The sequence below is a fragment of the Protopterus annectens genome, chromosome 2.part1 (genome assembly GCF_019279795.1).
Source record: "Protopterus annectens isolate FY-2018-M chromosome 2.part1, PAN1.0, whole genome shotgun sequence".
NCBI lineage: Eukaryota > Metazoa > Chordata > Ceratodontiformes > Protopteridae > Protopterus > Protopterus annectens.
This window is the reverse complement of record NC_056729.1, coordinates 1,657,371,272-1,657,398,667: the sequence shown is the minus strand read 5'-3', so window position 1 is coordinate 1,657,398,667 and position 27,396 is coordinate 1,657,371,272.

Sequence of the window (27,396 nt, the reverse complement as noted above, 5' to 3'; positions counted from 1 at the left end):
ACATTAATATGCTCAGCCATGTCACCATCACAATAGTCTCTTACCCAAAACGTGTTTAGCATAGTTGAGAAATGGCTCCTTGATCGATGTCTCATTCTGAATCCAAAAAAAACAAAAATGCTATTATTCACACCCACACATAGAACCTCCCCACTTAACTTTAATGTTGCATCAACTAATGGTACCATTATATCTCCTGATCCTACCACAAAACTTCTTGGGGTACTAATTGATAATAACCTCTCCTTTGATCCCCATATTAACAACACTATAAAAACAGTTAACAAAAAACTAGGATCCCTCTATAGAATCAAACCCTTTCTGACCCCTATAGCCAGGACCACTATTGCCTGTACCCATTTAATCTCAACCCTTACATATGCATCCTCTATCTATACTAAACTATGTAAAAGCAATATGAACAAGCTTTCCATCTCCTACAGTAATATTGCAAGATTTGCAACTGGGTCAGTCTACAGAACCCATCACTGCAACAAGCTTAAACAACTAGGCTGGTTAGAACTGTCAAATCTAATTTTACTGAACCAACTCACAGTGGCCCAAAAGATACTGTACCAACCTTCAAATACTCCAATACTCACTAACCTAATCTCCCCCTACAATAACCTAAAGTCCCTGTGCTCATCAAACAAATTACTAGTTCAAATAAATGAAACCAACAATCTGGCCGGCGACTCTCTGTTCTCTAACGCAGTAGGAAAAACCTGGAACACCCTCCCTGATCACCTAACCTCCATATCCTCAGCTCCCTTATTTAAAACCAAACTTAAAACATATCTTAAATCTCACTGGTTATGCCCCTGTGCTAATCCAGACTAACTACTATATTTGCATCCTGACATTTCTCTACATACCAGCATAAGCTAGTTAATCCTATACTAACAATACTGTGCATGTCACTCTACTTACTAATAGTGTTCTATTTTAAATAACTATCGTATACTAGCAAACAACATATTTGTGACTTTATTGCTCAATAGTGTACTTTTAGCTTACATAATTTATTAGCAAATAATGTGTGTGTGACTTTATTGCTCAATTAGTGTGCTTTTTGCTTATATTGTTTTAAACATTTACTGTTTACTGTACTATTAATATTGTCCTACATTTTTAGTCATCTTTGTACCTACATACTTAGCTCTCTTTTAATAGGAATCATGATACTCATATGTCAAAAGGAAAGTAACTGTATAACAGACAAAAATTTACAATGTAACTATGTCTTGTATATACTATTCTGAAGTGAGGAGCTTTTCTCCCCGGGCCTCCACTGAAAATGGACATATATCCAGTTGGACCAGCCCGGTCAACAAATGTAAAATAAAATAAATAAACTGAAGATACAACTACTGCAGGTTTTTACAGAAAATTTGTGTAATTACAGGATGTGAAAAATCTGGTTGCAATAATACGTAAGTACCCAAAATGGTTTTATATCAAAAGCATCTTTTCATTTAACAGGCATAAAGAATTTTAATTTAAGAATCTAATTACCTTCAAATTTTTCAAGTTCATAGATTTTACTAATTCCTAGCTTGTTTTTACACATTCTAGAGCTAAGGCTACCCACAGAAGCATCACAGAACCTAATAAAATGGGCTTAACAGTACATTTTTTAAATGTCTCTTCCATGCTGTTGCAGTTTGGATTTTAATGTGTTAGTAGTGAGACCACAAAGACCTTATTGTAGGAGCATATGAGGACATAATGCACATGGTACTGTACTTGATTTAATTTTAATTTTTAACAATATAATTATTTGGTTTTAACCTTAACATCCTGGAGTGGATTAATAAAGTCATTCAGTTATAGTTTTATAAGACCCGTAAACTGAGTATCAGACAGTCTTGCTTTGTTTTAATGAAGATCTTTTACACATTAACATACCTTCTAATTTTCTGGCCTTTTTTAAAGGATGATATGTGTGCATCCCCAACAATATTAACTTTTCTAGCATCTCTTCATAAATATGTAAAAGTTATTAAAAATATTCTCTTAAATAAACTCCACACACCAGTGTAGTTAACCCTGCCCCAGAATTATTTTTCCTCCCTATAAAATTATTTAGAGGTTTTTAATGGTCAGAAATCCTTCAGTATCTTTCAAAATGTCAATTTCCACTTGCTTTCCTGGCTTAGAACATGAACATAACTCTCAACCTCTCAGCACAGAAGTCTGGACTAAGACAGACACAATGGTAGGGCAAAGGCCAAAAAATATGGACAGATTTGAAATATTTAAATATTGCTCATATAAACTTAACAAGTTGCTAGAATAATAGATTTTACATTATTCTGCATTTTCTGAAAGATATGAAATCTGAATCTGAAATGTCTGTTATTATTTAGTATTATTTAATGACTTCAATCCTCAATGATTTGCCAGAAAATCACAACTTTTATGAGGACCAGACCAAAAATATGAGTTAAAAATCTCAACATTCTCTGAAAATCTGGACAGTTGAGAGATGTGATCATGAAGGCCTCACCATTGTTTATCCTGTTCAGATTATATGTCTGCAAAAAACTTGCTGTCAGTGTAAGTGACCACTTACATTGAGAATAGATCATTTGGAATCTGGCCCCCAGTGTAAGCCTGTTTATAGCTAGTCCTCACACTGAAGTAAGTCACTTATACTGAGAGCGAGTCTTTTGGAATCAGGGCCAACTTGCACTGAGAGCAACCCTTTTGGAATCTAGGCCACTATGTTATTTCAGAAAGGATCTCGTCCTAACCTGCATGGTGTAGAATAGACAGCAGTGACTCTGTAGTTTTCATTCCCACAGTCACTTATTATAAAGTTATATCCTGTGACTGTAAGAAAATGAAATATAATAAGAAACACTTAAAGTGATTATGCTGTATTGGTAAGAGACAGAACAAAAAGTAAAAATGAAAAACGTGGGGGTTTGTTTCACTTTTTGGATGGAATTTTTATTTTAATTGCCTTCTCTATGACTCATTGCATTATAAGCAACTGACTCATTGACATAACTGGTCAGGAAATCAGTAATAAAAAAATAAATATATTTTTGGTGTCCCTGTTAAATAATCGAACGACTGAAAGTTTGAATGTCAAATGGCCAACACCATATGCTCGAACTTTCAAAAGTTTGAAGGTTACAAAAAACAGCTCCATACAGCACAGAATGGGAAAATTTGCCTTTTCTGCACTGAAGTGCAGTCTTGACATTGGTATATTTAAGTAGGGAGGTTGTGGGGGGTTCAGGGGGGCTTGACCCCCTCCTCAGAGCGTTCAGGTAAGTTTTTTTTTTTTTTTTTTTGCTATATATTCAATGTTTCAAACTTTGCTCATATGTCATTCGACATATGACATTCAAAGTTTTGAAACTTCGATTATATAACATAGACCCGTTTTTTGCAGGGGGCAAGGCCCATTGTATCCCATGTTTAGGAGGATTTCCTCCCACAGCCCACCATTTATAGACCAAATCCTTGGTCATACAAGCACAAAGATGTGAGTGTGCACACTAAGCAGTGTATGTTGTAGCCTCAGCATAGCATGCACAGTGTAAACACTTATGGAGGCTCACATGGTGGGAAACATCATTGGATGCTGTTAAGGATCTGTGGAAAAATATCCTGATTGCTACTCAAATGATGGTCTATGGCTGGCGCGCACTCCATGTGGCAGTGAATGGGTGAATTGGTCAAGGAAAGGCTGATGGTTGGCAGGCACTAGAGCCAGAAAAATAATATTTGACAAAATGTACTATTTGTATATAGTAACTGTATTTCTGCCAAAGAAGGATTTTCCTTGGAAATGCTGCTGTCTTATTCCTGTACACCAGACAGCAGCTTACAACTAGAAATAAATGTGGTATAAATAATATTTATTTTGCATGTTTTGAAGAAAGAGGCATTCACTGCTTAATCAGACCTCAGCTACTGTTTTATCTACTTTAATTACTATTTTATTTATTTTTTTCTATCACTGATATTTTATCAGTTATAATTGGTAACATATTATATTTAAATTCTAGTTTAGAGTTCTATTACAATTATTTATTAATTTATTTACTACTTGGTAACCAGGTAGGTAGACTGGTCCCTTTTCACCAGTGTCCTGGGCCATAGCTGTTAGCATAGCATGTACTGTAAATGCATCTTTGTTAAGATGACCAGTAGAGATTTTCTTTAAGTTCTTTAAAACTCATTATTTTAATGTTTGTTAAGGCTGTCACCATACTGCTTGTCTACGTTAATGCTTATTTTTCGTGATTACTTTATCGTGCAATATCTGTGGCCAAGACAACCTTTTATTGTGATACAGTTCCCTAATTAAATATTCCTGTTTAGTTCATTATTTCTTGTCAAGACTGCCATTATGAATATAACTTTGATCTTTGATGTAAGACAGATATGATTTGCTGCTCTGAAAGGAAATTTAGACTCTGACTAATGTTTCATATACAATGGAGTTATATAGTAAATTATAATAAAGAATGTTCATATTCTTAAATTCTAGTGTTTCCACTTCTATATAAATTCTGTTTTTTTTTCCATAAATTTCTGTTTTTTTCTGCTTTAACATCCTGACTCATCTGGCACTTTCCATCTATAGTAATCCCTCTAACTCCATTATTTCAGCTTCTCTTCCAGCATTCTCTTCTTTTAATATTACTTCCAAACAGTGCAATGAATTGCTTGTCTTTAGTTTATAATTTTAATGTTTATTTTCTTCTTCTGTTCAAGTCTCCAGTCAGTTTGTATTCCAAAATGTTTTCCACCATCCTTTAATTTTATACATTCATTCTTCCTATAAAATCCTTGATCCAGTGCCACTTCTCTTCACCTCTGATATATATATATATATATATATATATATATATATATATATATTTTTTTTTTTGCCTATTGTAAATAAAAAATACAAGTTCATATAGTTTCTATCTCTTCCAACTTATCAATAGCCCATGCACTCCTGAAAGCACATCCCTTTGCTAAAAATACCCAAATTCTTTTACCAGCTCTACCTTTTCCTTTTATACTTTTTCAACAACAGCATAACACCAACCATGTCCAATTTCAAAATACAGCTCCTAAATGCTGAACATCTTAAAACCGTGATAGAATAGTTGAACTTCCTCTTGGTACTCACATCTCTGACATTGGCTCCATTACCAAATCTTTGCTAAAACTCTGCAGACCAGCACTTTTTATTTCCTGGTTACTCCTACATGTATAACCCTAGGCAGAGCAAATTAAATATTGAAACTATGCTTGTAAACAGATCCTCATGGCCAATAGTATTTCACAGTCAATTCCTTAGTAAAAATGACTTAAACTGGAATACTCTATCAACTCCATTAGTTAAAAAAAACAAAATAAAAATTACTTTAGCAGTGCTTTATTCCTCCACTTTTAATAAAAACACATTTGAAACCCTTCCAAAACAAATAATGAAACACCACCCTCAGTACTGTGGGACACATCAGTATAAACCTTCTTAAGCCTCTAAGATATGACAAAAATGAAACATTAGCAGGCTTTGCTCTGTAGTAACTAGTACAAGTCCTCACCTAAATGTTGTTTTTTTTTTGACTGGTCTGCATTTCTCAACTGGAAAGATCTAGCATTTTCTACCAAAAATCTAACATCTATTCTCCTAAATGTTAAATCACATACTTTCCTATTATCAGTCAGCTCCTTAAACTAAGGATTAGCAACTGGCTAACCCTTTAGTTAAAAACATTACTCACAATGACGAATGGTCTCAGTAAAATCAATCCAAACTTCCCTCAGGTTAGGAAAGATTTAACATGCTCCATAAGAAAAAATGAGTGACACAGAACCCTAAATATCAGATTGTAACACACCTATAATCTCTCAAACCCAAAACAATGATGGAAAATTTAATAATCTGAAAATGTTCTCCCTGGCTCTTTTTAAAACAAACAATATTACTTTTTCTGCCATGACTTTGTAAAAGAATGTTCTGATGTGTCTATTTCTGTCAGCACAAAAAACACCCTTTCAGCTTACTTATATACAACCACCTACACCCCCAGAATATATCCCCCATTATATTTCCATCACATAAAGAAGACTACAAAGTATTTTTTCTTAATAGCTAACATATGTTCTCTAACCCTATGACTCACTTTTCTAATAGTTTTGCCTATGCAAACATTCTCACAATTAGAACATACTGCAAGGTAAACTAAACCTTCACTCTGACAATTATATTGGCCTTTCGAAACTAGGGTATAATTTAAGTGTTTAAAATGATGGCTATGCACTGCCATCATAAATCTACACTAGGTGCAATTAGTACATGGAAATGTACCTAAATTTGTGAAGCCAATTTCTTTCTCTGTTTCCAATAACTCTTTTAAGTTTCTAGTTTTCTTACTAATAAATTGCAACCCTACTATTTTACTCAGATCTTCATTTCCTAAAATAATCTTCCAATTACCAATAATGATTTTTCTAATATAAGGCCCATCTGTACTCATAGGCACAGGAAAAGCATATTTGAACAAGTCCCCATCTTTACTCACACTTTCTTTGTTCTTCTTAAATCCTGCCCTCAAAATGGGAGGGAACCTTTCATCTCTGTTTATTTTATTGTTATTGATAACCTCATCAAGGACTTCCTGATCATACTCTCTCCATAAATAACTGTTTGAAGATACCCAATTCCCTAATGAAATTGTCATCTTCACTAATCATCCTACAAGCCTTATTATTTGTCCTTTAAACATATTGATTTTCATGTGTCTAGGATGAAAACTGTCAAAATGTAAGTAATTGTTAGTGAATGTTTTCTTACAAAAAATACTACTACTAAATACTTTTGTATCTGCATCCATTACTATTTTCACATCAAGGAAATGTGCTTCAACATCAATACTACCTATAGTAAATTTAAGCCAGGAAACTGTCTTGTTGAGGTCAGAAATCTCCCAGCTGCTCTTTACTGCCTGCTCATATAAAAAACAAATCATCAATATATTGCTTATAAAACATGACATACTTATACAATTCAAGTTTTATGAAAAACTCACATTCCCACCAGCACGTCACCAGATTTGCAAATACCAGTGCCGCATGTGTACCCATTGTGACTCCACTGAATTGTTGGTATATCCCTTCCCCGAAAATGAAAAAAATATTCATTAACACTATTTCCATTAATTGACAGATTACAAATAAGTCTTGCTTAAGGGAAGGCCTCCATTTATTGAGGTAAAGTCTCATAAATTCAATACCTTCCATTTGTTCTATTTCGGTAAACAAAGAACAAACGTCTAGTGCACATAAAAGAGTCTCATCTCCTTGAAATTCATACTGTTTCAGTTCATTCAGAAACATCTAGGAGTCTTGCAAAAAACATTTACTGTTTTGTAGTATGGGTTTGAGAATTTCATCAAGATAAATTTAGATTCTAGATGTCTTACTATAAGGGGCAGAAACTATAGGCCTAAATGGTGGAGGATTTTCATCCTTGTGCATTTTGGGAATTCAAACAGAGTTCCCAGTTGCAGTTGTTCTACTGTAAGAAATTCAAGCAAATCAACATCTATATATCGTTGATGTAATAAACCAGTAGAATCAAATCCACTTTTTGAAACTTTTTTCTAACTAAATCTTTAGAGACCTTTTTATATTTATCTGAGTCAGAAAGCATACCTTCAATAGTCGTGTTATAGTCAGTAACTTGCATTATAACTAAACCATGACCTTTATCGGCTTTCATATATCTGATGTCATAATATGTCATTAATTGCCTTAAAGCTGTCACCTGTTCATTGGTTAAGTTTTTACCAAAACCTTTATTATTATATATTTTGTACATCTCATTTTCACAAACTGTAGAAAAAGTGTTCAATGTACTTACTAACAGTAGATTAACACTACTGTTCTTTTTAAAATGACTTATATTACTATTAGAAATGTTATGGTAAATGTACTTTAAATTAAATTTTCTCACAAATAACTTAAACATGCATCTTTTTCTTAACCAAAAATGAAATAATGTTGCCTCACAGCAAGAGATTCCCCAGTTCGATTCTCTGCTGGGGTGCCTTCTGTACGGAGTCTGCATGTCCTCCCTGCATTCGTGTGGGTTTCTTCCAGGTGCTCCAGTTTCCTCCCATGTTACAAAGACAAGTGTCTGGAGCATTTCTTCCCAGGCCTCCACTAAAAATTGGCATTGTTCCAAGTCGGACTTTCCCAGTTAATGAATGTTAAATATTTAAAAATAAAATAAGTTTAGGGAATCAAACTCAAAATTTCCAGTATTATTGAGTCCACTAATGCATCCATGTACTTCTGAATACTGTATGACCAGACTTGAACTAATTTTAACAACTCACAGATATGACAAAAGCAAAAATTATTTCTGGTCCTTGAACATTTTATTTCATGAGTACTGGGAAAGTAATATTACTCCTTCATAAAAAATCCAGCCTTCCCTACAGATACCTTCTAATACAGTATGTCAGCTCATCACTCATCTTCCTCATTGAGAATAGCATTGCCTGGTTTGAATAAAAACTAAATGTCTGTTTAATTTGCATCCAATTTCCATTTTTACCAGCAGACCTTCATGTTGGCATTCCAAATACAATCTTAGGTCTCTAAAAATTAATGTTTTATTCTTTCATTCCCCTCATAATAAACTTCACTGAGCTGATCTTATTTTTTGTCTTAGCCCTTAAACATAGGGAGTTATTCCATACATATCTGAAAACAATCAAGTTCAATATTATTTTCTGAAAACTTTAAAATGGAAATGCTTCCCAGCATTTTCATCAAAGTAGATTACTGGGACCTGTATACAATCATACCTCATGATCTAGGGGTTGGCTGATTTACTGAATATCTTTGGAGGGGGGGGGGGTAGAGCAAAATAGTATCAAATTATATGAAGAATTATTGGAAATGATCCTTAAAAATAACTTTATTTTCTTTGAAGGAAAATATTACATTCAGAAAGAAGGGGAGGCAATGGGGTCACCTTGTGGTTTTCACTTCACAAAGACAGTTATGCTAGAATGGGAACATCAATACCTAAGTAGCAGCAAATATAACAAGGCTTTTAGATTATATTTACGCTATTTGGATGACATATTCAGAGTATGGCGAGGCACCAAGGATGAGGTACCTAAATTTATCAAATACATTAATAACAGTACTACTTTTCACACATGAAATCATTGAATCTAGTATAGCATATCTCGATGTATTAATGTATAAAGATATGGAGAATAGAAGATACACATCTCATATCTACAGGAAGCCCACATACTCTAATACATTTCTACACTTCTTGAGTTTGCACCCCTTTTCACATAAAAAAAGTGGTTGTCAAAGGGCAACATGATAGAGCTGCACATATGGCAACCATGGAACACCATTTCTTTGATGAACATGACAGCTTAAATATTATGTTCCTTAACATGGGGTACCCAGAAGATGTAATTGATGAAATGGTGTACTAAGTCAAGAGTAAAAGAAAAGAAGGATATTTTCTACCCTTGTATACAGCAGTTTGACAAGAGTGGATAGCCACCAAAAGGATTATTGTAACTCCCTTGTGACTACATATAATTTAGAGAGTAAGTTGATCAGATGGATTCTCACTAAAAATTGCAATATCCTTCGAGAAGATAGTGTTATTAGGGAGAAGGTGGGGGAGGGGACCATTATTGTTTATAAGAAGGGTATGAGTTTTAAAAACATCTTTGAGAGCAAGAGAAAAATGAATAAAATAAACCCTGCTGTGAATAAATGTGGGAGATGTAATTACTGTAAATTCATCTTGACAGGAGAGCACTTTAAAATTCAGGGGGAAAGATTTTATATAAAGAAGAAATTATGCCACATATACTGAGCCTGTGGACATAGTTAACCTGTTGGCCGATGGGTTCTTTGAAAACTTCACAAACCTGTCCTTGCCACATATACTCCATGACATCCCTATCACCTGCCCCATACCTTGTATCTCTAAAGAGCAGGTGGTAAATGCCATCTCTAAGGCCAAAAACAGCATCTATGGGAACTGATAACATGCCCGGCTGCTTCCTACATAGGCTAAAACAAGAACTGGCAACACCATTGGGTGCTCTTCTCAATCATAGTGTAAACACTGGCTTCATCCTAGCTGAATGGAAAATGGCCATCATTATTCCCTTGCACAAAGGTGGTGCTTCCACTGACCCCAGGAACTATAGACCTATTAGCCTGACTAGCCTTATCTGCAAGGCCATGGAGTGAATCATCATGGACCTTATCTAAAAGATATAGATAATCTTCAGACACTTGACCCTACTCAGTTTGTATTTGTCAAAGGGAGATCATGCCTGTTAAACCTGGTAGACTTCTTCAAGGCAGTCACCTAGGCCCTGGATGAGGGGAAATTTGTGAATAGAGCATACCTAGACTTAGCCAAGTCTTTTGACACTTTTCCCCACTCAGGCATAATTGACAAACTAACCCAGCTAGGTATCAACCCTTATATCATTAGATGGGCCACTAACTGGGTCACTGATAGAACCCATATAGTCAAAATAGGGGAATCCACCTCCAGCAGCAGACCTGTAACCAGTGATATTCCACAGGGATCAGTCCTGGGGCCTCTACTGTTTGGAATCTATTTCTTCGAAGTACAAGGAAAAACTAAAGGTCTATGGCTGACAAAGTTTGCTGATGACTGCAAACTGGGAGCAGTCATAGAATCTTTAAATGATGTCAACATCCTACAAGAGGATCTTACACAAACAAATGACTGGTGCCAAAGTAGTGGCCTTAAACTCAATGCAAAAAAATGTATCATCCCTTTCAGTAAGAGTGATGTTCCTACTAACTACCACATCAATAGCAACACCCTAAGTATGCACTCACTGGTGAGAGACCTGGACACACACAGGTTGACAGCAGTCTTACCTTTGATCACCATGTCTCCACAATGGTAAGAAGGACATTCTATACTGCACATCTCATAAGTAAGAAGTTATAACCTCCCTGTACTCGTCCCTCATCAAGCCAATAATTGAGTACAATGCCCCTTTTGGTATGCACCTTTCCAAGCACCTGCAGTAACTGGAGAAGCCACAAAGGTTTCTCACAAGGAAAATTCAAGGTCTTCAGCATCTGTCCTATGTGGGTCATCTGAAATTACTGTCACTTTATTCTGTTTCATACAGACTACTCAGAGGCAATCTCTGACTTGCATATAAGGCAATGTCAGACCCTGCTTTATTGGAAATTATGGATATCCGCACGTCGAATGGTACATAGGTTACTCGCTCCAAACACCTTAACCTGGTATGTGACATTAATAGAACCTGCTGGAGTGACAGATCTGTCTCCCAGAGGTTACCACACCTTTGGAAGAGACTCCCACTTCATGTCAAACAGAGCACCTTATTGGCCTTCTTCAAAATCAGTCGGGACAATTGGATGGATAACCATAAATTCACCACTGGGGTTCCACCTGTGTCCCTCTTGGACATGGTCATTAGGTGCTGACTTTGGAAATAAGGATATAACTTTTCTAGGCTTATCAGGACCCTAGGGCCATTAGCCTAGTAACTTCCTATGATCCTATGATTGTTAAAGTTCTGGTATAGCGTATTTGGCATTATGTCAGTCCTGTCAAGGGTTTTACATAGAGAATGGAATGCAAACTCCATGAGCGTATTTATGAACATCCCTACAAAACCAGGAAAGAAAGCACTACTATCACACTTCTTAAACACATCAAGGAATTTCTGGAGCATGCATTTATATTTTCCGTACTGGAGAGGCTAAAACCTGATCCCTGCGGGGGTCCATGGCCAATATTATTAGAATTAAGAGAGTTATACTGGCAAATTGAAATGCATATAAATGGCCAGGGCTAAATGAACAGACATCAATCACCCCCCTTTTAAAAATAAAAGCACAGAAAAGATAAGGCTTCAGGACTGATAGGTTTTATGTGGAGTTATGTACTTTTTATGATGGTTATGATTATTTTATTGTTGCTGCCTTTTATGTATATATGCACATAATTATTATTTTTTTTATTAAACATTTCTTTTAGGAAATTTTAGAGGGATCTTTAAGAGTATGAAATTTAAATTGATATCCACTGATCATGTGACTTTCAAATTGTATTTAAGTGAACCATTAGTAAATGTGGATATCTGATGAAGTCTTACTGTTAAGTAAAAGAAAAACACTTACCGATTAAAACTTTGGATTGTTGGAAGTAACCACTGCAGCTGAGCTTCCTTTTGATTTGGTTTTGAACATGCATGGTTCACAGACAGGAAGTTGGGGGAAGAACTACTTTCCTTTACTTGTGGATACTAGGGATTCCAGTGACAAACTTGAGACACGTTGGGTATTTCTCAGGCTTCTGCCTCGGGGATACAGCAGTAGTTCCTTGATATACTCTTGTCATGTGTGGATCAGTTCATCTATTTCCCACTGTCACTACAGGACTAGTCCTGGGCTCTTTGCCTTTTATGGGATGGCATCCCTCCGTGAGGTGCTTGATGCTGTAGACTGCACCCATGTTGACACTGGGACTCCGTCAGGTCCATGGAGGAGCATTACAGGAAAAAGAACAGGAAAGGCTAACACTCATTCATTCACCTGCCAGGTAGTATGTGTGACGCATGGTGATGCATTACCAACATCCTGACTGTACCCATGATTCACTTAACTCACACAGAAGCTCACTCTACTGCCTGTTCCTGCATAGCAGGGTGCACCATGGTCACCTTTTCGGTAAGTGGAAATTATAGTTATCTAATTCTGTTCAAAATCGATTGCTTAGTACAAAACCACCCTTCCCCTGTAAGTTCTTTCCCTCTTTTCTCATTTTTATTTGTTTTGTTTTGTTTTTCAGGTGATGCAGGCTATCCTCTTGAGCCATGGCTTATGACTCCAGTGAGGAATCTGACAGCATATGTGGAGCAGAATTTTAACACTGCCTTGTCCTTATAGAGAGACCAAAACCAAAACAAATCCAAGGCAGAAGGTCGTGAGAAGTAACTGTTTTATTTGGTAAAACTACTTAAAACCAAGACAAAAACTATTAACATGTATAATCGCTTTTGTCCCTTCTCGGAACTTCATCAGAATATAAAAACAGTTAAGTTACAAAACATTTATACACACATCCATGAGCAATGACAATTCCTTTGATGTTTCAAGAGGGAGTGTCTCCAACCATTATTAGGCAAAGTAGTATCACCCTGCCATCTACTGTTCAAAAGATTTAAGTGAACTTCATCTTGACAATGTGTAACCTCGCAAGCCAGCTAAAAAACTGTAAACGTTTTGTATCAAACAGATAATTATATATATATATATATATATATATATATATATATATATATATATATATATATATCAGTTTCTGTGAAAAATCTTAGATTAAAAAAATCAAAATCACATTAAAATGAGAAGTTAAAACAGTATACATAAAAATCACTACAAAAACCTAGTACCTAAAAATAACTCAACACACAATGCATGAATGAGATGGTAAAAAATATTAAGCCAGTTGTAATGGGCAATAGGGGCATTCAATTAAAGAGTATATAAAATGTATGCCATGCATCTTTTCCTTGAAGGGGTTTGAATAGGAGGAAACATGTGTGTTGAATATAATACTTTACATAAATAGCTTTAGTCATGTTGGGAGGATGGCCTAATGGTTAAAGTGTTTGCCTTGCAAACACAAGGTGCAGGATTTGAGTCTCACGAAGGGATAATTGGCTAGGCTTAAAAATGGCTTGCAAGGGCAGTTAGCCTAGTACTAACTAACCTATTATATAAAAAGGGTATTTAAAGTGTGAACCCATAGCAAAGGGGCCAGAGCTATTATTGTACCATTTTCCCCTATCTCTGTTTCATTAGCTAGTCAATGATTTAAATTTCAAAAGGGGTGCAATAGAACAAGACTCGCTAAGTCCAGGCCAACCATGGCCATTCAAAGTAAGTCACCAATATAATTCCCTTAGTTCCAATAACTGTACCCATGGACCTCTCCTTATTTCCTCCTTTAATCCTTCTATAACTACAAACTTAAATGTGTGGCTTTTGTGGTCAAAAACATGCCTTCCCAAGGCATTGTTTGGGTTCCTTTTGTTGATGTTGTACTGGTGTTGGTAAATTCTTTCCTTCAACCTATGCTCAATTTTACCTTTATAAAAACATGGGCACTGTTGGCATAATGCCGCGTAGACCACCCTCCTAGAATTACAGTCAAAATTTGACCTAACTTTGAATTCTTTGCCTTTAATAAGAAACCTGTCACACATTAGAATGAATTTACATTTGGAACAGATCCCACATTTCTTCATACGGCATATCTGGTGCATGTTTTCTTTAGATGTGTGTTCCAAAATTTACTTCATGTTCCTATCTCTTCTAAATGTCAAATTGTGTTTGTGTCCTAACTTCTCTCTCAAAGTGGGATTTTCACAAATGATTGTCCAGTTTTTTCAATAACCCATTTAAGTGTTCTGTGGCCCATATTAAAGGCAGTTATGAAATTCATGGAGTAATGAGGTCTGATCAAATCCCCAGTTGCTTCCTCCTCCGCTTCATAGGTTCATTTATTGTTTACTAGGCTAATGACCACAAGGCCCTTTTTAAGCCTAGCCATGCATCCCAAATCTCTGACAGGTTCTGATACCCTTGATAAGTATAAGCATGGCCCTGGGAGATGACCCATTTACAGGTTACCTCTGTCCATTAGAGACATAGGTGCCAAACCAGGGATGAATTTCTGGTTTCCCATCCAATTGTCCAAGTTGCACTTGAATTGGGTTAGGGAGGAACCCTGCTTCACATGGATGGGGAGCCTGTTCCATAGTTGGGGTAGTCTCTGGGATACATACCTATCTCTTCAGCAGGCCCTATTTATATCGCAGACAAGGTTTAAGTCTTTAGAATGGGTAATCCTGGTGCTGTTTATTTTGTGGAAATGCAGGAGTTCCATCAGAGTGAAATCTGACAATTCCCTGTATGACAGACTTAGATCTCCCCTCAAAAGCCTTTAGGAAACCAAATACAGAGATAGTGCCTTGAGGCAGTCTGCATAGGACATATTACTTACGCCCTGTATTCTTTGAGTGAGGAAACTCTGTGGATGTTCCAACTGTTGGATATGCCTAGTTGGGTACATACCAAAGGGGGCATTGTACTCAATGATAGGTCTGATGAATGCCAAATACAGTGGAACAATGACTTCCTTGGACTTAGATGCCATACCTTTCTTTATAAGTTGTGCAACACAGAATGATTTTCTCACCACTGTAGACACATGATAATCAAAGGCTAGATTACTATCTATGTGTGTCCCTAAGTCCTTGACTACTGAGTCAGCTCTAAGGGGTGTGTCATCAATATGATAGTTAACAGGGATGGATGACTTCCCAAAAGATACTATTATGCAATTCTTGGCATTTATATTTAGTCCGTGGCTCTGCCACCAGTTGGTTGTCTGTGTCAGCCGCTCCTGAAAAAGATTTATGTCAGTGTGAGATTCAATGACAGCTCCTAATTTGCAATCATTTGCAAATTTAGACAGCCAGAGACCACTGACACTGGCCTTGACTTCTGAGAAGTAAATGCCAAAAAGGAGCAGTCCAAGGACTGATCCCTGAGGGACTCCACTTGTGACTGGCCTCTTTGTAGAGGTGGACTCCCGAATTCTAATTTATTGGGTCCTATCTGTGAGCCAGTTAGCTATCCACCAGGTTACATATGGGTTTGTACCTAACCTCTTGTGTTTGTCAGTAATACACGAGTGGGGTATTGTGTCAAATGCCTTGGCCAGATCAAGGTAGGCAGTGTGAATGACTTTGCCCTCATCCATTGCTTTGGTGACCTTCTCAAAGAAGTCCATCAGGTTATGTAGGCATGATCTGCCCTTGACAAAACCAAACTGGGTTGGGTCCAGTGTCTGGAGGTTTACTATATCTCTATTGATCATCTCCATGATAATACTTTCCATGGCTTTACATATAAGACTAGTGAGACTTATGGGTTTGTAGTTTCCAAGGTCTGTAGTTGCCCCACCTTTGTGCAGAGGGATGATTGTTGCCTTTCTCCATTAGACACACACACACACACACACACACACACACACACACACACACACACACACACACACACACCTGGGAAAGGCTGCCACAGGTTTGCTAACTATGCCCCCTTCTGCCTAAACTATAAGGTAGTTATTACTGCCACCAGCCAACTCTTTTTCAGCTACTTTAAGGCCCTTAAAAAAGGTGTCCAATCTTGCTGTGTAATGTTACTATTAATCCATATGGTAGTTTGACCAAAAGCAAGGCTATCAGAAGTGGCCCACATTGTCATCAAATAAATATGTAAGTACTCTCAGAACTTAAATATGCCTCACAAATATCAGCCAAAAAGAAAGGTTTAAATATATGTAATAATAAATAATAAAAGAACAAGAAAGTATTCAGTAAATAAACACAGTTACATCAAAGTTCAAAATCACAGGAATATTTAAAACTACGTTACAGGACAGTCTCAAATAAATAAAGAAAATATCTAAGCTATACTTCACTATATTTCTGACTGTAGCTAAGAGAAATTACTGTACCTTAATTTATTTACTTACAGAGCAACAATTAGCAGATGTGGTGAGCGGATGTTCTTGTCAGGTCAAAGACAAAATACAAAATGCCCAGCCTCTCTCTCAAAGAGTTCTTAAAATTAATATTCCAAATATTACTGCTGGGATATTTGCAGAATTACATAATCTCTTGTCATCTGACTTCAGTTCCCAGGCTCAAAAACAACAGCATTTAGCTTATACCTATGAAAATACATAAACAAGGACTTTTCTTAGATCTTTTGGCAAATGGTGGAAGTCGTAAAATAATTTACATTCCTCCACATTTAAAGACATACAAAAAACTTCTAGTTCTAGACATTATGTCTCATGTTGCACTGAAAAAACAAATTACAAGGAAGAAAAAAAACTCTTCTGTTTATGGCCCAACCATAAAGTAACTCAACCTCAGACATTCTTCTTTAGTTTTGGAAGTTAATCTTCTGTCTTTCAGTCTACCCTGTTAAAATACATGCATCTAAACAGTTACAGTAGTGTATATACATTTCTGCTCAGTACTTTACAAAATATCTCTTCAGCACACGTTTTAGCAAATGGTGGAAGTCGTACAATAATTTACATTCCCCCACATTTAAAGACAATACAAAAAACTTCTAGTTCTAGGTGTTATGTCTCCTGTTGTACTGAAACAACAAATTACAAGGAAGAAAAAGAAAGTCTTTTATTTATGGCCCAGCCATAAAGTAACTCAACCTCAACCATTCTTCCGACGTTGTGCAAGTTAATCTTCTGTTTTTCAGTCTACCCTGTTAAAATACATACATCTAAACAGTTACAACAGTGCATATACATTTCTGCTTAGTACTTTACAGAATATGTCTTCAGCACACGTCTGTACAATATGACATACAGTTCTAATACATCTGTAACACAAGCATCTTACATGAGCATGTTGACATTCACAAATGACACACAACCACTTACAAAATTCCAGATAGCTGGGCTGGCAGTATCTCCTTCTGTCACACTTCTATATAAATCATATTAATATTCACAAATATCATATAATTATTTACAAAATTCCAGCTAGCTGGGCTGGCAGTATCTCTCTCTGTTGCACAGTGTAATAAATGCTGTGCATATTTAAAGGTTGTTGTTGTTTCTTTCAGCTTATCCCAGTTAGGGGTCACCACAGCGGAACTCCGGTCTGCTAATGTTTGGTAGTGGATTTTTATGTGCCAAGTTACCAGCCCTGATGCACGGCCTTCAACGAAGGCATGCCCATTCATGCATGCCTCCACACAGAAGATGCTCTAGCTAAGAATCGAACGCGACAACGTCTTGCTGTGAGGCGACAATGCTACCGCAGCACCACTTGTGCATATTTAAAGGTAATTCCTGATAATACTAGTGATCTGTGTTCCACATGTCAAAAGCTGGATAATTTGCGTACCATTGTTAGAAGTATATTTAGACTTACTGATAATGATTGCACTTGTACAATTAGCACAGCTTGGGGAACTGTTGTTACAATACAAAATTTTTTATTTGAATAGTATACCCCTACTAAGCATATATATCTTGTTTTCTACATACAAACATAGTACTGCCATTCTATGTGGGTCTATATTATAAGATCGACGTTTGAAAACATCAAACAACATATGGTCGACACCATATGGTCGATGTCTTCAAACATTGACCTTATAAAAAGACAAAAAAAAAAAAGTACCCTAACGGGTTTAAGCAGGGGGTCAAGCCCCCCTCTGCCCCCCAGCCCCTGCTACTTAAATATACCAACTCCGAGACCGCACTACATTGCAATAAATGGAAATCTCCCCTTATGGAGATTTCCATTTACACACTCAAGATTCTGAGCATTCGATATTCTCATATCGACAATGTTAGATTCAACATTGCCGGCTTTCGAGAATATAATATAGACCCTTCTATGCATACTATCTAGACTATATGATTGTATCAATGAAATGTATAACATGTATTTTCATTTTTTTCCCCAAACATCTTTATTCAATTTTGACATATGACAAAGGCAATCTTATATTTATATAAATGAAAAAAACAAGTAATCTCCGTGGTATCCCTGAAGTCTCAAAACAACCCACTAAACAAGTGTAGTGGGTCCAAAAACAACAACAAAACAGTGTAAGAAACTTCTCTGTGTGGAAGATTTTCAGTCCATATATTTCTAGTTAATCACTGTATATTAATCAGATCAGGCAATAGTTGTAGAAGTAGCGAACTTAAACTCGTCTTAAGTCAAAACAAAACAAAACAAAAAATAATAATAGAAAATATATAATTGTACAGCATTACTAAGTATTCAAAAGTAATCCAGGTAAGGCAGGCAGCCTGTTTCCGGTCGAAAATCCTTTATTAAGTACACAGACAAGCGATCCAAGTAAAACAAAAATTGAGTAATAATTTCCTCACAAGCTTTCTAAATATATATATATATATATATATATATATATATATATATATATACTTTTTATCAGGCATGGGAGTAGTTTATTGTGCTGTAAAAGTGTTATTGGTACACATGTTAAATTCACATCCCTTCCCCCATCAGTGTGACATTCGAGCTGGTCCTGCCCTACTTAGTAGCTGTCATAATATTATAACCCTTTTGTACTTTAAATAAAATTTATAATTATGTGATACCTATTTTTTAACCAGATTATTAAGTAGATTATTAAGTCTGTGATTTTATCCAAGACAATATACAACATGGCTGGAAATATATCAACCTTAGTTCATTTGGCAATCAAAAAATATATATAAATATATACATATACATTTAGCATGTAAAAATTAATTTCTATTTTCATAACCTATTGTTAACAAAGATCACTTTTGCCTTTCTAGACTTCTTCAGTTCTGTGTACAAGAACCCTAAAAACAATCTATAAGGAAACAGAAAGGAAAAAGGAAGCAACAGAAATAGTAGGAAGCTAGCAGGGAATACTGCTGGAGCTAGCAGGTGAAAACAATTAGAAGCAGGCAATTACACAGGCAGAATACTAGCCCAGCCCAGCACTTAAAACTCTGCAAAGAGCAGTGCAGCATGTTTCTCTCAAGAGACACTGCAAGACAGGAGTAAGCTATTAGAAGTGAAAACTGAAAAAGCTTCACTCAGACCAAAAATGCTAGGGGCTGCCATAGCTGTCATAAGGAGACATAGGCAACTTGCTGAGGGTGGTGACAATGCAAATGCTGCCAGACAACCCAGTGAGGAGACGGAGAAGAGTGTACAGGCCCAGGGTCACCTACCAGGGGTTACATGAGCTGGAGATAGTGGAGCACTATAGAGTGGACAGAGACCTCCTGCAGCAAATTGTTGAGCTGTGCAGGCCACGCCTCACACACAGAACCAACAGAGGGGAACCCATCCCAGTGGAAATCAAGGTATGTGTTGGCTTAAGAATACTAGCAACAGGTACCTTCCAGAGACCAACTGGTGATATGATGGGGATCTCACAGGCATCAGCATCCAGGGTACTGCACCAGTTCCTGGATGCCATGTCAGCACATGTCGGAGATCATGTATATTTCCCCAATTCCCGTGAGGCACTGGCCAGCAATATGCGTCTCTTCCAGCAAATAGCGGAATACCCTGAGGTAGTGGGTGCAATAGACTGCACGCATATACGCATCAAAGCACAAGCTGGTGAGCGGGGTAGGGCCTACATTAACCGCAAGGGCTTCCCCTCCATCAACTGCCAGGTCATGTGTGATGCCCAGGGCATAATAATGAATGTGTGTGCTGGCTGCCCTGGAAGCTACCATGATTCCCATATCTGGCATCTGATGCAGCTGTACCAGACATTTGCCAGTGGGGACATCCCACATGGTCACTTAGTAGGGGATGCTGGATATGCTGGATATGCACTGGAGCCGTGGCTGATGACACCCATCAGAAATGCACACACACCTGAACAGGAACGCCATAATGAGGCACACGCACAAACATGAAATGCAATCGAGCGTGTGTTTGGGCTGCTCAAGTCATGGTTCCGGTTCCTGGATACATCTGGTGGAGTCTTGCAGTACTCACCAACTACATGTACCCAAATTGTCATGGTATGTGCTATGCTACATAATATGATTCTGCGAAAACAGCTGCAGCAGGACCAGCATAGGACTGGGCCAAACAGCCCCCCACCATTGCCAAGGCCATCACAGGCAGAGCGTGACTTGGAGGAGGTAGTAGGCAGAAGGAGGCGTGCCCAGTATGCCTTGGCCTTGGCAAAGCGGCAATGCATAGCACATACACTGGCTCAGTAGGGTCCCTGGAAATGATAACTCTCTCCGACTCACACATATAGTAAAAGGGACGCCTAAGTTGACACAACCTGCTTTCAAACATGTACAGGGAGTGTAGTATGTGCATCCAACATAGGCAGCCCTGCAGCACCACCTGAGGCATGATTGCCATGTGTTAAGCAATGTAACACCATATAGTATATGCAAACTTGATGACCCTGACTAACATCCTACCCTCACCAGGCATGATGCCACAATATGAAGATGAGATGATCAATTGCAATAATTGGCTGAAGTATTGCTGTTAGTCAAAGGGGATCCAATGCGTGCCAGCCTGGGATGACATGCTGAGCACAACATGATGCTCCACCTGCTAGGGGTGGTGTGCACCTATCAGTCCTATCAGTTGTTACCCCCAGCGTGCCTTGAATAGGTAAGGCTCAAAACACAAACCCACCTCCATAGGTATCACAAGGGATAAGAACCTAGATGTAATGCTACCCAATGCCAGAAGTCTATACAGCAAGATGCATGCAGTCTAAACTCCCCTCAGCATGGAGAATGTTGATATATGTTCTGTAACAGAAAACTGGGTCAAGGCTCACAACAGCACCCTAACACTACCAGGTTACACCTCATACTGTGCTTTACAGCCCCAAAACATGGAACAAGCTACAAAAGGAGGGTGACTAGCAATAATTGTCAAGGATAACCACACCCCCATGTTGGTACCACAACAAGAAGCAGCATGGACTAGCCATGGTCAAGTAACAGTGGCTAAAACTGCCTCCCAGTTTATAGCCTGCTACAGACTACCGTCCTAACACCAGGAACTGCACTTGGCCTATGTTGGAATACATGAATATATCAAGATCTCCAAACCACATTATATTGGGTGACTGAAAATACCCAAACATAGACTGGGAGCATTATTCTAGCTCCAACACCCTAGGACAAAGGTTCCTAGAATCCATAAACCAAAATGCTCAGGAACAACGTACCACTCCCACAAGAGGGGTAAGCACACTTGATGTGATAATCAGCAACATGGGTACTGTATGGCCAGATGAGAAGTGTATCCCTCACTGGTAAGATCAGACCATAGAGTAATCACACTGGATATACACATCCCGACCACAGTCCCTGGCCAGAAAACCACAGTGAAAAACATGTGTAAAGCAAATGTTGCACTCCTCCAAACTGATGTGGAATCCAGTAAAGGCCCTGTGCCTGTGCAAAATATGGGCCACACCTCAGAACCCATTATACATGTATTCCATGAACACTGCCAGGAATGCATGGATTATGCAATCCCAAATAAAACCAAGACACAAAGCCATACATGCAGGCATCTGGCATGGTGGACCCCAGCCATTACCAAACCATGCAAGAGAATGAGGAAGCTACTACATGATAGAGCAAACCTAAAACGTGAAGTAATCTCAGATCAGTATTATGGCAATAAAATATGTCCACTCATACAATCCACTAAGGCCAGCTACAACAAGTTGAATCTGTGAATCTTGAGGCAATGTTACACCTGCCCCATGTACACAGACAACCCTCTCCTCCCCCCAAGAAATACAAATATATGTGAGAGATGCAACCATTTATCCAAACCGGAGGCTGAGCTCTCTCAACTCAGTACTGTCAAAACTAGTCAGGAGGAGAAGGTAACCACACACACCACAAACCCAGACTCACATAGACCTATCACAACTGCAAACCAAAGACATAAACACAGAAAAACATCCCCGGAGGCTCTAATTACAAACACACCACATCAACAGAGGCCTCCAAAGCAGACACCCAAGCAACCACTACCTCCAAACATAGCACATACAACACATAGTACACAAAGCTGGTGTGCCAAACAGTCACAGGCCAGAAGGAGAAACAACATGCCTGATACAGTTGTAATAGGTGACTCCATAGTCAGACACACTGCTGACCCGCTCACCAGACTGAACAAGGGAAAGGGTACAGTAAGCTGCCTGTAGGCTGCTACAATACACCACATAACACAAGCACGCAGGTCACCCCAAAGCAAGTACAAATATGATGCAGTCATTGTCCTTGCTGGTGTGAATGATCTGAGACGTACCTCCCCGGACTACATGAAAAGAGACATAGATGAGCTCTCCGATTATGTAGGCCAGGCCAGTATGACTCTGACCTTGGGCAGCATCCTACCTTCACCAAGAATGATGCCACAGTACAAACACAGAATGATCAGCTCTAACAAGGGGCACAATTACTGGTGTCATTCCAAGGGGATCCAATGTCTGTCCACTTGGGATGTCATGCTTGACAAGCCACACTGCTTTACCAGGGATGGCTTGCACCTGTCACCCCTGGGTGTCTGGATATTGGCTAAGGCTCTTGCCACCTCCACAGAGCCTTTTGTAGGCAAGGCTGAAAAGACTAACCCACCTCCCTAGAAAATATAAGTGGAAAGAAACATAAGGGTAATGCTGCCCAATGCCAGACGTCTAAACCTCAAGATGCATACTCCTGAGGCCCTCCCCAGTATGGAGAACATCGATGTCTGTGCAGTGACAGAAACCTGCAGCAAGGCTCCTGAGAGCACACCAGCACTACCAGGTTATACCTCATATCATGCGTCTTGGCCCCATTCCGGGAGCAAACCATAAAAGGAGGGGGAGTATCCATATTCAACAAAGATACCCACACGTCCAGGTAACTGACAATGCACGAAGCATCAGAGACCACCCATGTGCAACTAGCCATAGGCAAAACTGCTGTACAGTCTGTAGCATGCTACAGACCACACTCTCACACAGAGGAACCCCACTCAGCCTTCCTGAAGACACTGGACAGTATGAATGTCTCACCAAATACCAAACAAGGTACTCACAAATAACCACATAAGTGGTAATTCATTACGTATGGAAGGAGTAATCAGGGACCTAGGGACACAAGTGGACAGTAACCTGTCATGTGACACTCACATTGCCAACATGGCTAGGAAGACCTTCTATATTGGCCACCTTATCATGAAAGGAATCACATCTACGTCAACAGAGGTCATTTTGCCCCTATACTGTTCTCTTATCAGGCCCATAATTTAGTACATTGCCTCATTTGGGATGTACCTCACCCGACACCTGCAGCAGTTAGAAAGACCTCAAAGGTACCTCACCAAGAGGATAAAGGGTCTCAAATATATGTCATATGCTGCCTGGCTGTAGACACCCCAGCTGTATGCAGTCACATACTGCCTACTCAGAGGTGTTGTATGCCTGTTGTACAAGGCCATGTCCAACACAGGATTAATGGACATGCTCCACCCCAGAAAACCCAAATCCATCAGAGCTGTGAGAGCGAGAAATGTCAACCTCAACACTTAATGAAATAGGATGTGCTGGAGGAACAGATACATAACCCAGGGGCTCCCTACACCCCGGAACGGAATCCCACTCCATGTTAGGCAGAGCCCCTGACTCTCTTCAACAGGAATCTTGCCAAGTGGATGGGTGATCATAGATGTACACTGGGGGTCTTCACTGTGTCTCGTCTAGACAGAGGCACAATAAAGTAAATCCTAAATGGCCATAATATTCACATAGCAAGGGGTGGCTAAAGCCACACACACTCTGGCTAGGCTTAGAAATACCCCAGGGCAGATAGCCTAGTATGAACCTATGAACCTATGAAGATACAAATTGTACAGTACACTAAGGATAATCACAAGGCTTTCTTAACTGATGGTAGGAACCTTGTTGGGAATTCACAGATATGCTCTGAATCACTCAAATAATACAAACAATATAGCAAACACACACACATTGCCAACATCCAACCTGACAGGTTCAGTGCAAACTCCCCCACCCCCACCCCCAAATGCCAAATATCTATCCCAGCAGAGTGCTGGCCCCCTGACATTGCAGATGCTGAGGTAACAGCCAGCATCTACAAAGCAAAACACACAGCATCAATGGTACGAGATGGTGTCCTGGGCTGAGTCCAACATGGACTCCAAGAAGAATGGAATGCTATATAACACTACTGCTCAATGTCAGCCTTACCACAGGATATGTACCCAAAGAGCAGTGTACAACAACAGTGGTCCTTCTCCACAAAGGTGTTTCCTGAATGGATACTGCAAACTACCACCCCAGAATCCTGACAAGCTTGGTCTGCAAAGCTATGGAAAGGATCAGCATGTACCTCAGACATAAAGATATTGGGGACCTACTGACACTGGACCCTACCCAGTGTGGCTTTCTTAAGTGCAGATCCTGCCCCTTAAACATGTTTGACTCATTTGAAACAGTCATTAAGGCCATTGATGAGGGGAATGTGGTCCACACAGCCTAGCTGGACCTTGCAAAAGGCTTCCATACAATACCCCATGTGTTCATTATAGATAAGCTCACCAGCTTAAATATAAACCCCTATGTCAGTAGAGGGGTTGCAAACCAGCCCAAGGACAGAGCTGACATGGTCAGAAATGCTGCAGCCATGTCAGACTACAAACCAGATACAACTGGCATCCCACAAGGCTCGGTCCTGGGACCTCCCTTGTTTGGTATATATGTCCCATAGGTACAGGCCAACATGGAAGGACTGTGTCTGAACAAGTTTGCAGAGGACTACAAACTGGCCACCATGTCTGACCCTCCAGCTGACACAAGCATCCCACAAAAGGGCCACATAGAAACAGACAACTGGTGCCATAGCCATGTCAGCAAGCTAATTGCAGAAAAGTGTATAGTCATACCCTGTGGATATACAGTAAGTGCCCACCAATTACCACATAGGTGTTAACCCATTAAGTACTGAAGAAGTAATAAGAGACCTGGGGACACAAGTTGATAGATATCTTGCATTGGACAAGCATGTGGCTGTCGTGGTTGCAGAAACATACCATATACCCACCTAATCATGATGGTAGTCAGATCTAGATCATGGGAGGTCATTGTGGCTCTGCAGTCATCCTTGATCAGCCTCTCAATTAAGTACAATGGCCCCTGTGGGATGTACCTCAGCAGACACCTCCATCAACTGGAAAGACCCCAAAAGTACCTCACCAGGTGTATCAAAGAGCTTGAACAGATGCCATGTGTTGGCTGATTAAACAAACTGCAGCCTCACAATTGAGTACAATGGCCCCTGTGGGATATACCATAGCAGACACCTGCAACAACTGGAATGACCACACAAATACCCCACCAGGAGGATTGCAGAGCTGTAACAGATGCCATGTGTCACCTGAGTAAAGTAACTTCAGCTCCACACAGTGCCATACTGCCTGGCTGGAGGTGAACTGTGCCTGATGTTTAGAGCCATGACCAACCTAGTATCAATGGACATTTGGCACCATGTAAACACTGAATGCTGGTGATCTATGCAGCTGACAGGCCTGAACCCCAGCACAGACATAAACAGGACATGCTGTACTGATTGGTCCACAACCCAGAAGCTCACTGCACTCACGACTAAACTCCCACTACAGGATATCCAGGGAGTCCCTCAGTGACTGTCATCCAGAGGAATCATGATGACTGGATGGGAGATGGCAGGTGTACCCTAGATATCACCTGTATGTCATGAGTAGACAGAGGCACAGCACACTAACCGTGACATATGTCATGGCAAACACCAGTAAATGTGTGTTGAAGGACAAACACTCTCTGACTAGCATTACAAATGGACTAGGGCACATGGCCATTGTTTGTCACTGTCCATACAAGTTGTGGAATACAATAACAATGTCGGACAATCATGTACTAAGCTGTCCATATCTGAACAAAATGCAACATGGTCATATCTGCACAACTGGCCCTCAACCAGTCTGGTGTGCTCACTATAAACATTACAAGCAGTGATAGGACTGAAACCGATCATACTGTCCACCACAGTGAAAGTTGTGCACCAGTACACTATACAACAATACAACTGTTTGGTCATCAGGAAAGGATGATGACAACTGTATGCAAACTATCCCATGGCGACCCTGCAGGCACAGCATAATGCCTGTTAGGTTCAGACATACAGCAGTTGGGCAGTAAGAACACAACCTGATGTCCAACACTCAACTGTACATGTGATATATAGATGGCGCCCACACACAAACAGAAATGTGGTGGTCCACAGATCCAAAAATAAGGAAAGGTCACACTGGGCATGCTCACACACTTAGATAAATGAGATGTGGCAGTCAAGAAGCCATACAGACTGTGAACTGGGCATGCTCACACACTTAGGCCATGTCACAGTTCAGCAGTTGCACACACATATCTGGCATTTCTACAGGAACCTCCCACAATACAGACATCTGCCCAGTGCACACAGTGAAGTTACAACAGAGACATAAGTAAAGTACTGGATCCCACTCATATGCAAACATCTCCCACAGTACACACGTTGTTTATAGAGATAGGGAAGGCTATGGCAATAAAGACCCACATACAGTATATGAGCAACAGATACGTGCATCTGACAGGTAAACATATGGCCGTATTGTGCAATACCTGACCGTTGTC